Source organism: Rhinopithecus bieti, unplaced genomic scaffold (genome assembly GCF_001698545.2).
Source record: "Rhinopithecus bieti isolate Rb0 unplaced genomic scaffold, ASM169854v2 scaffold_27216, whole genome shotgun sequence".
Taxonomy (NCBI): domain Eukaryota; kingdom Metazoa; phylum Chordata; class Mammalia; order Primates; family Cercopithecidae; genus Rhinopithecus; species Rhinopithecus bieti.
In genome coordinates, this window is record NW_016812385.1 from 699,710 (window position 1) to 710,489 (window position 10,780).

The following is a 10,780-nucleotide window of genomic DNA, read 5'->3' on the forward strand; positions in this document are numbered from 1 at the left end:
TCTATTCAAATGAATAGAGTATGGCTCCTATACTTGTGAGATAATGCTGTTTAAATCTCCAGTCTCACAACCTTATTACCCAAAAGGAGAAAAATAAACAGAAAGATTGTGAAACATCCAGTGACGTGATAGGGGCGTCTTACATGAGAAAAGAATGTTAGCATTATTGCATCTCCAATCTTAGGCATCACTGGTATTGCCCTTCTAACCATGATTTCTGCTGTAAATATTGGACTGTGTGACATAAAATAGTCAATTCCAATAAAAAGCCATTTTGAAATGAGGTTAAGTAATATGGGAGTGGGACAGCTGGTGCTGCAAAACTCACCTCATGGGCTCATGATCTGAGATAGCTGGAGTACTACTGGCATTAGTTAAATTAATTGTTAGAGGAAAGTTGACCAAAAATTGCTATGTGAGTACTTACAGTATGTAAGTTGTATTATACATGAAACCTATAAGCGTGCTTTACTTGTTAAAATGTTGTAGCACTTTTAAATGCAGTAATATTTTCTTGATTACAAAATAACACATAATTTTTTTGTTTGTTTTTTGACATAGTTGTTCAAAGTTGGGATAAAAATAGGGATTTAGCAGGAGTAAAAGTTAAATGTAAAACTACTTGCCTATCTAACACAAATTAGGTATTTGATTTTATAAAATGTAATTTTAAAACACTCAATAGAAAGATGGATATAAAATAATTGAACAACATAAAAATTAATTATAAAAATAAAGCTATAGTATAAATCTTTAAACAAAAAGATAAAATTCAATATACCATATTTTCAATTTTTTAAAAATTTCTGACCAGCTTTTATATTACATATTTCATTGCCTTTGGGAGTGATGACAAACGGAATAAGATTTTTGTTCACTAGAGGAAGCTCAGTAGTATTTGTTATGGCAATCAACTTGGAAATTTCTGGTGGGTAAGCGTCACTCAGGTGCCTATCAAACATCAACTCAAGGACTCATGTGAATCCTGGTTGCTCCTGTTGGCTTAGCAAATACTGTAAAATCTGGAATTATGCAGTAAACATGTTCATTTTGATTGTGAATCCCACTTGAGTCACATGGTATCAGATGGAAAATGAGTACAAAGGGATAGGAAACTGCCAACTGAAAGAAGAAAAGCTAGTATGAGTAGAACATTTTGCAAGATGTGGCTTTGACTGTAAGTGAGCCACTTTTAAAATCCTCATTATTTTAAGTTAGTACATGATCTCTTTTCTAAAGGTGAGCAGACTCCAGAGGTACATACTTGGAACCCAGAGTGAACTCTGCAATTCATCTAGAAACCTGTATCATTGAGCATTTGAAATTAATCATCACGATGCACAAGGAGAGCATGCTGAGGCAGAGAGGACAATTTCATTTGAAAATAATAGAATGCACCTTTTAGCTGGGAATGTTTTGACTTTCATTGTGTTCATGAAAATTCTACACAAAACCACTTTCTCTGAAGAGGTTTCCTGAGAAAGAGAAGGGCTTCCTATGTGAACATAAAACACCCTCAAAGGCCTGGCTTCATTTATCTGTATGTTTCCTTTTCTACTTTTATTTTAGATTCAGAGGATACATGTATAAATTTGTTACCTAGGTACATTGTGTTGATGCTGACGTTTGGGACATAAGTTATCACATCTAAGTATAGTGCCCAATAATTCTTCTAGTAGTATAGTGCCCAATAGTTTTTCCACTCATGGCCCTCCTCTTTCCCTCTGGGTAGTTCCCAGTGTCTCTTGTTGCTATATTTATATTTATGATCGCCCAATGTTTAGCTCTCACATATAAATGAGAACATATTGAATTTGATTTTCTGTTCCTCTGTTAATTTACTTAAGATAATGGCCTCCACTTGCATCCATGTGGCTGCAAAAGACACAATTTTCTTATTTTTCTGGCTACATGGTATTCTATAGTGTAGATGTACACATTTTTTTAAAAATCCAGTCCAACACTGATGGACATCTAGGTTGATTCTGTGTCCTTGCTATTGTGAATAGCGCTGCAATGAACATGCAAGTTCATGTGTCTTTTTGGTAGAACAATTTGTTTCCTTTCAGATTTATACCCAGTAATGGAATTGCTGAGTCAAATGGTAGTTCTAAGTTCTTTGAGAAATTTCCAAAGTGCTTTTCATAGTGGCAGAACTAATTTATATTCCCAATAAAAATGTATAAGCATTCCCTTTTTTTCACAGCTATGGTAGCATCTGTACTTTTTTCACTTTTTAATAACAGTCGTCAATTAACAATAGTCATTCTGACTGGTGGGAGATGGTATCGCAATGTGGTTTTGATTTGCATTTCTCTGATTATTAGTGATGTGAAGTAATTTTTATATGTTTGTTGGCTGCTTGTATGTCTTCTTTTGAGAAGTGTCTGTTCATGTATTTTGTCCATTTTTGATGGGCATATATGTTCCTAGTTTGTTCAACAGAAACATTGTTTAGGTTTCTTAGAGATTTTAGATATTAGACCTTTGTTAGATGCATAGTATGAGAATATTTTCTCCCATTCTGTAGGTTGTCTTTTTACTCTGTTGGTAGTTTCTTTTGCTGTGCAGAAGCTCTTTAGTTTAATTAGGTCACACTTGTCAATTTTGTTTTTTTTGAAGTTGTTTTTGTGGACTTAATCATAAATTTTTTCCCAAGGCCGATGTTCAGAATGGTGTTTCCTTGTTTTGTTTTGTATTTTTCCAGGATTTTATAGTTTGAGGTTTTATGTTTAAATCTGTAATCCATCTTGAGTTCATTTTGCATGTAGTTAAAGGTAGGAAACGTGTGTAAATTTACTTTTTACAAGAAATAGCAAGTCTGGTCCCTAGCTGATTCTTTTGGGAGGTGACTGTTCTCATTCACATTCACTGTAATATTTTTCTGTCAATTCACCTTATTACTGGATATCTCCATTGTCTCGTGCTATTTAGGCATCCTCTAGGGAAGGAACATTGAGTGGTGCTGAATTTAAAACGCATGAGCTTGTTAGAGTCACTCTTACCCTTCTCACTTTCATACTTAGAAGTTTCATTCTTCTGCATATGGCCAGCCAGTTATTAAAGCACCGTTGATCGAATAGGGAGTCGTTTCCTCATTGCTTACTTTTGTTGACTTTGCGGAAGAGCAGATGCCTGTAGGTGTATGCCTTTATTCTTGGGTTCTCTCTTCTGTTCCATCGTTATATGTGTCTGTTTTTGTAGCAGTACCATGGTGTGTTGGCAACTGTATAGGTAGTTTACTGTATAAGCCTTATAGTATAAGTGGATAATGTGATGCTTCTAGCCTTGTTCTTTTTGCTTAAGATTTCTTTGGCTATTCAGTCCTTTTATTGGTTCCATATGAATTTTAGTTTACTTTTATCTAGTTCTGTGAAACATGACATGGATAGTTCAATAGGAATAGCATCAGATCTGTAGATTGCTTTGAGCTGTATGGCCATTTTCATGATATTTATTCTTTTAATCCATGAGCATGGATTTTTTTTTTTTTCCATTTGTTTCTATCCTCTGTGATTTCTTTTAACAGTTTTAATAGTTCTCCTTGTTGAGATCTTTCACCCCCTTGGTTAGATGTATTCTGATGCATTTTTTTGTGTGTGTTGCACGTTTTTGTGTGGGATTGTGTTCTTAACTGGTCTCTTTGCTTTAACGTTATTCATGTACAGAAGTGCTACTAATTTTTGAACATTGATTTTGTATTCTGAAACTTTATTGAAGTTGTTTATCAGTTCCAGGAGCCTTTTGGTGTGGTCTTTAGAGTTTTCTAGGTATAGAATCATATTGTCCATGAAAGTGGACAGTTTGACTTCTTGTTTCCCTATTTGGATGCCTTTTATTTCTTTCTCTTGCCTGATTGCTTTGGCTACCACTTGCAGCACTATGTTGAATAGGAGTCGTGAGAGTGGACAACCTTGTCTTCTTTCAGTTCTCAAATGGAATATTTCCAGATTTTGTCTATTCAATATGATGTTGACTGTGGTTTTGTCATATATGGTCCTCATTATTTTGAGGTATGTTCCTTAAATGCTTAGTTTCTTGAGGATACTTATCATGAAGGGAAGTTGGATTTTAACAGAAATAAATCTGCATATACTAAAATTATAATATGATTTTTATTTTTAATTATGTTTATCTGGTAAAGCATATTTATTAATTTGTGTATGTTGAACCAAGCTTGTATCCAAGGAATAAAGCATATTTGCTCATGTCGAATTTCTTTTTTGATATGTTGTTGAAGTTGGTTTCTTAGTATTTTGTTGAGGATTTTGTGTCAATAATCATTAGGGATATTGGCCTATAGTTTTCTCTTTTGCGTTGTATCTTTGCCGGGTTTTATTGATACACCATATTTAGAAGAGATTAATACTAGTCATAACACTCATGAGTCTTGCCATGTCATGAGACAACTTATAATACAAAGACTATAATTAAATATATAGTCAAGCTATTTAGAAACTCTACAGATTTATTTCCTGATGCACAAAAACTGACAATAATAATTTCAAGAGTATATATGTTTCTTTATAACACGGATCATTTATATGACTCCCTCAAAGACTGTGTTATAAACAAAAGAAATGCTATTTCAAAGAGTTTAAATGTTACAAAATTTGGAGAGGAAAAAAAGCAGATAAATTCATCTCTTTCATGATCTTTTTCAAAAGGAAAGGCAAGTATTTATGTGATCTCTTGAATCTATTTGGACACAATCAACTCTTAATTGTCTAAGAATCTGTTGAATTCACTTACCCCTAAATCAGACTCTCCTGGAATTCTGTTTGACTTCAAATTCCTTTTAGACTAACTTCTCTATTTTAGTAGCTGTTTTTCTTTCATCATGTTTGAGATTTTATGCAAAATAGATTTTCATTGTCTAGATGGTTGACTGTGTTTTGTGGTATAATTTTATGGTGTATATTACTTGTTATATTTTAAAAATATGGCCTAGATTTTTTTTATTTTTTAAATTTTCCACATATATATTATTCATTCAAGTAACTACAATGCCAAGCCAATGATGACTGTATGTATTAACTGTTAGCTTGACGGCATTGTCAGCAAGGAAGTTATTATCAGCCTCTGGCCAGTCCCTGGAGACTGCTTTTAAAATTTGTCAGGCTAAATGCAGGAAACCATTTTGTTTGCTTTACAGAATTTCTGCAATCGCTGATGGTGCACTGGCAGCATTGTGTGTGCTGGCATTGGCCTTCCCTCTTGGGTACAGTGTTTTGAGCATTGCTGCCACTTAAATTCTTGAAATAGAATGGATCAGTTCCAAGTGGCATGATTGGTACAGGCAGTACAAGTTTATTAGAGAGACTGAGGTTTGCCCTTGATCCTGAAAGAACTGTTACTTAAGTCTTAAGCAATCTTTATGTTGTATGAGAACATGCAGTCTCTAGCATCCGTTTTATGCTGATAATACTGCAATGACAAAATGCAGAATGTAGTAGCATGAACACAGAATGCATGATTTAACCCAGCCACATAAAGCTCAACATGCTGCTGCTAGCAAAGTAAAACAAAGCCACATCTATGTTTTTATAACTATATTCATATTTCGGCAATTTAATATTGAGTGTTTTATATGAATTTGACACATCTCTATTATGTGAAAACTATCATCTTGCCAATATATTTTTAAATCTATATTGAGATGCTTACTTTTGGCACAAGATGGCACTTTAACTTCAGAGATCCAATGTAATCTCAATCAGCTTTCTCATTGCAAATGGAAAATATTCAGTAGTTCATCCTTTGAAAACAGAAACCAGAGTTAGAAACAGGCAAAGAAAAGCAGAGAACTGTTTTGTAATAGATAAGTTGTTTACATTATGACGCAAGCGAGGGTGAATGGGGGTGTGAGGGCAATTGCTGCGATAATCTTGTTTAATGAGTTTGAAAATTAGAAATTTGAAAATTAGTTATTTTATATGGGAGCAAAGTACACCTCCAGAAATATTTTTCAATTTAAACCTCAGAGTTTCTCATCAGTTTCATTTTCTTGAGTCATGTCTAAGATATTCTATTGTGAATCAAAAAAAATCTCATTATCATTTGTATTATGTTACCTCACAAGTTACTTATAGTCTTATTGCTTCCATTACTACTGCTGCTGCTGCTGCGTGTGTGTGTGTGTGTGTGTGTGTGTGTGTGTGTGTGTACTTACTTTTATCAAGGAGTGACTATACTGGTCCCTAGTTGATTCCTTTAGGAATTGACTGTTCTCACTTACATGCATTGTAAAGTTTCTGTATCAATGCACCCTATTACTGGATATCTCCATTGCCTGGTGCTATTTAGGCATCCTCTTGGGAAGGAGCATTGAGTGGTGCTGAATTTAAGACGCATGAACTTGTCAGAGACACTCTTGCCCTTCTCACTTTCATACTTAGCTGAAAGCATTGTTAACTCATGGCATTCCTTGTTCTTCATTTTACTGAATGATTTTAGACTTCATATTTAAAATTATTGGGACAAATTTGTCCTACTTCTACATCTGCTAATATTCATGATTGCTAAACTATTATAAAGAAAGAAATAGTAAAAAAAAAAGGTTAAGCAATCTAGTATAATTGAATTTTTTATGAAATATATACATATCTTGCTTCATTGTTTTAAGAAGCATATACAATAAAATATAGTAGAGTCACAGATAGGAATTATTTAAGGGCATGTGATAATCACAGTGACATCTTTTATTCATATGGTCCATACAAGTTTACTGAGCATTTTTACATGTATTCTTTCTTTTCTGAAACAAATATATTAAATCTTTTATTAAATGAATGGAAATTGTATCCTGGTTTCCTCATTTATATGTATGTACAAAATTTCTGTCCTATCTGCCTCAGAGAGTTAGTTTTTTTTTCTGTCTTTTTGTTAACTTCACACCCACAGTTGTGAAGATTTCTGTTTTGGTTTGTTTTGCTTTTGAGACAGAGTCTAGCTCTGTTGTCCAGGCTAGAGGGCAGTGGCGCCATCTCGGCTCACTGTAACCTCGGCCTCCCTGGTTCAAGCGATTCTCCCACCTCAGCCTCCCAGGTAGCTGGGATTACAAGCATCCACCACCATGCCCAGCTATTTTTTGTATTTTTAGTACATACAGGGATTCACCATGTTGGCCAGGTTGGTCTTGAACTCCTGACCTTAAGGAATCCACCCACCTCAGCCTCCCAAAGTGCTGAGATTACAGGCATGAGTCACCGCTCCCATCCTAATTATGAGTTTTTAATTGGAACTACTGAGTTCATTCTTGCTGATTTAGGGGTTTATGTGATGATACCTCATGGGTCTTGCAGTGATTAGGAAAGATAGGCTTGAATGCTATACTCAAAACAAACTCAGCTGCAACAGAGCCCATCATACCACAGGACTGTTCTGTCAATAGCTGCAGCTCAGTGCTTATCACATTGGGATGGGCATGTGGAGTGATTCTAGAAGAAGCAGATACATTTGCTACCCTTCTTACTAGAAGACAACTCTCCCTCACACAGTCATTATTTCATGTTGCTCCCTTCCACATCTTCATTTTGGGGAGTACCGTAGGGTTGGTAAAACAGATCACATGACGGCATCCCGGCTTTAAGGGAATCTGGAAATGGTAGCATTTTTCCCTTAGAAAAGCACAATGTGGAAACTGTCAGTATACATAGAAATGACTCAATGGGCAGAGGTGCCCTCTAGGTGGCTAAAAATGTTTTATTATTTTGCTGTTTCAGAAACAGAATTCAGAAATTGGAACTCAGATATTTTGAGGTTCAGTTTTTATAAAGAACTTCCTATCAGCCCTGAAATTGCTAATATACTCAAAATTATAATATTTTAATATTTAAATTATCTACTTTGTTAAGATCGCTTGGGAAATCTCAGCACTAAGATTATTACTATGCATTAGAAATACTCATTTTGAAATGAGAAACCTGAGTTTCATTTTAGTAGAGATGTACTTATTATGTATCCCTAAGGCTAGAAAAAAATTTTGGCACAAAGGCAAAATCAGTTGGCTCTAGCACCAGCACAAAAAAATAATAATTAAAAAAAGCAAACTTCTTGCCAAAATTCTGGCCTTAGTATTTCAGAAAGAACTATTATTTGAAAGAAATAATCATTTACTATTGGATTTTATATGAAGAAAAAATAGCCTATAGTCCCATAAACTTTTAACTGAAACACTCCTCAGTGCTATTTACCAATTTTGGTTGATTATATGTAAATCTTAAATTGTTGTAATTTCTTCTCACAACTTTTTTACACCCTACATAGAGGTGAGCACTGATATCTTCCCCTCCCTTCTGGGCTTCGCAGTCATGTTTTCTATTGCATTATTTTACTCTCGCTTCTATGGCTAGCATAAAGAGCATCATGAGAGTTATTTAATTGATGTGGTCAGCCTTTAGGCTTTTGTTAAAGTTATTAAACTCTGTGGGGTGTATGTGTCTTTTGTAGATACCTCTAGCTCTGATTATTCCTCAAATACTGAAGTTTCATTATTGGCAGGAACCCAATGAAAAAAAAAAAATAATGGAAAAGGAAATGTTCTGATTCATGAAGTTGGAAAGGAAGTAGAAATAGTTCAGAATACATAAAAAAGCCTCACAGATTAGAACCAGGGTTTCAATGCTACCAGAAATATTTTTATTTTGCTGTCTTCACTCCTATTAATTTTGTATACAGTCTCTGTCCACATGGCAGAAACAATGATAATTGGCAAATCCAGTTTTCTATCACTCAAGTAAGTAGTTCTAGAGATAAAATGGTGTTTTACTCCTGGCAAGCATATTTCCAGACTTAGAGAACAAAGTGATTGAACATATTTGGGTTACTTGTCAATAGATTGATAACAATTATCAGCAGTCTAGGGCATTAGAATTTCTGAGCTTGAGTCAGAAACCAGCTTTATATTCTGGGGAAGAGATTGCTCTGACTGACAACTACACTAGTACCACAAACAATGGATAAACTCTTCCCTAAAGAAAGGGCTATTGTTCACAACACAAAGAGTAAGAGACACCCAGGATACCCAATTTTCTGCCCTACACTCTTCTCATTCTGTAGACATTGATGAGTATTCTATTTTGCTCATACCCTTTAATCTCTTCAAGTTTCAAGAGCCTGAAACACTAAATAATATTATAGCAATACTCAACATTTTAGTGACTCCACACTTCTATCAGCTGAGCAAATATTTGAATATTTTAATAGTTCTGTGAAAAGTGTTTATAAAGTGTTTATGAAGGAGAGAAACCATATTAATTATAGTAATAGAATACCCACTATATGAAAGAGAACATCAGAAGGAGAATTAATCCTACAACAGCTGTTGTATTTCTTCAGAATCTAAGTATTAATGAGTTTACAGTGAATCTATGGATAATCATTTTATTACTCCTTTTTCCACAAATACAAGATTAGGTAAGGCCTCCTTATTTACATTCCCAGAGTACTATTTTAATGATTACATCCAAAGAAGATGGAGAAAACTTTAATCAGTACTTACATCATAGTAATTAGTAATTAATTACTTCTTAAATTAGTAAGTACTGCTGAGAGGTGACAACATGCTAATGTGTCCGGAATTGGTGGGTTCTTGGTCTCACTGACTTCAAGAATGAAGCTGAGCCCCTCGCCGTGAGTGTTACCGTTCTTAAAAGATGGTGTGTACGGAGTTTGCTCCTTTCGATGTTCAGATGTGTGCAGAGTTTCTTCCTTCTGGTGGGTTCGTGGTCTCGCTGACGTCAGGTGTGAAGCTACAGATCTTCCTGGTGAGTGTTACAGCTCTTAAAGGTGGCATGTGTGGAGTTGTTCGTTTCTCCCATCCAGAGTTGTTCGTCCCTCCTGGTGGGTTCGCGGTCTTGCTGCCTTCAGGAGTGAAGCTGCAGACCTCTGCAATGAGTGTCACAGCTCATAAAGGCAGTGCAGACCAAAAGCGTGAGCAGCAGCAAGATTTATTGCTAAGAGTTAAAGAACAAGGCTTCCACAGGGTGGATAAGGGACCTGACCAGTTTGCCACTGCTGGCAGGGCAGTCTGCTTTTATTCCCTTAGCTGAACCCACCACATCCTGCTGATTGGTCCATTTTACAGAGAACTGATTGGTCCGTTTTACAGAGAGCTGATTGGTCTGTTTTGACAGGGTGCTGATTGGTGCATTTACAATCCCTGAGCTAGACACAGAGTGCTGATTGGTGCATTTATAATCCTCTAGCTAGACATAAAAGTTCTCCAAGTCCCCACTAGATTAGCTAGACACAGAGCATTGATTGGTGAGTTTACAAACTATGAAGTAGACTCAGAGTGCTGATTGGTGCATTTACAAACCTTGAGCTAAACACAGAGTGGTGATTGGTGCATTTACAATCCTCCGGCCAGACATAAAATTTCTCAAAGTTGCCACCGGACTCAGGAGCCCAGCTGGCTTTGCCTCGTGGATCCCATGCCAGGGCTGTGGGTGGAGCTGCCTGCCAGTCCCCTGCCACCTGCTTGCACTCCTCAGTTCTTGGGTGGTTGATGGGACCAGGCACCGCGGAGCAGGGGACAGCACCTGTCGGGGAGGCTCAGGCTGCAGAGGGGCTCCCTGTGGGGGGCTCAAGCTTCCCTGCAGGAAGGCGGCTGAGGCCCAGTGAAAATTCGAGCATGGCATGGGTGGGCTGGCAGTGCTGGGGACCTGGCGCACCCTCCACAGCTGCCAGGCCTGGGTGGTAAGCCCCTCACTGCCTGGGGTTAGCGGTGCCAGCCAGCTGTTCTGAACCTGCAGAGCCCACGCCCATCCAGAACCTG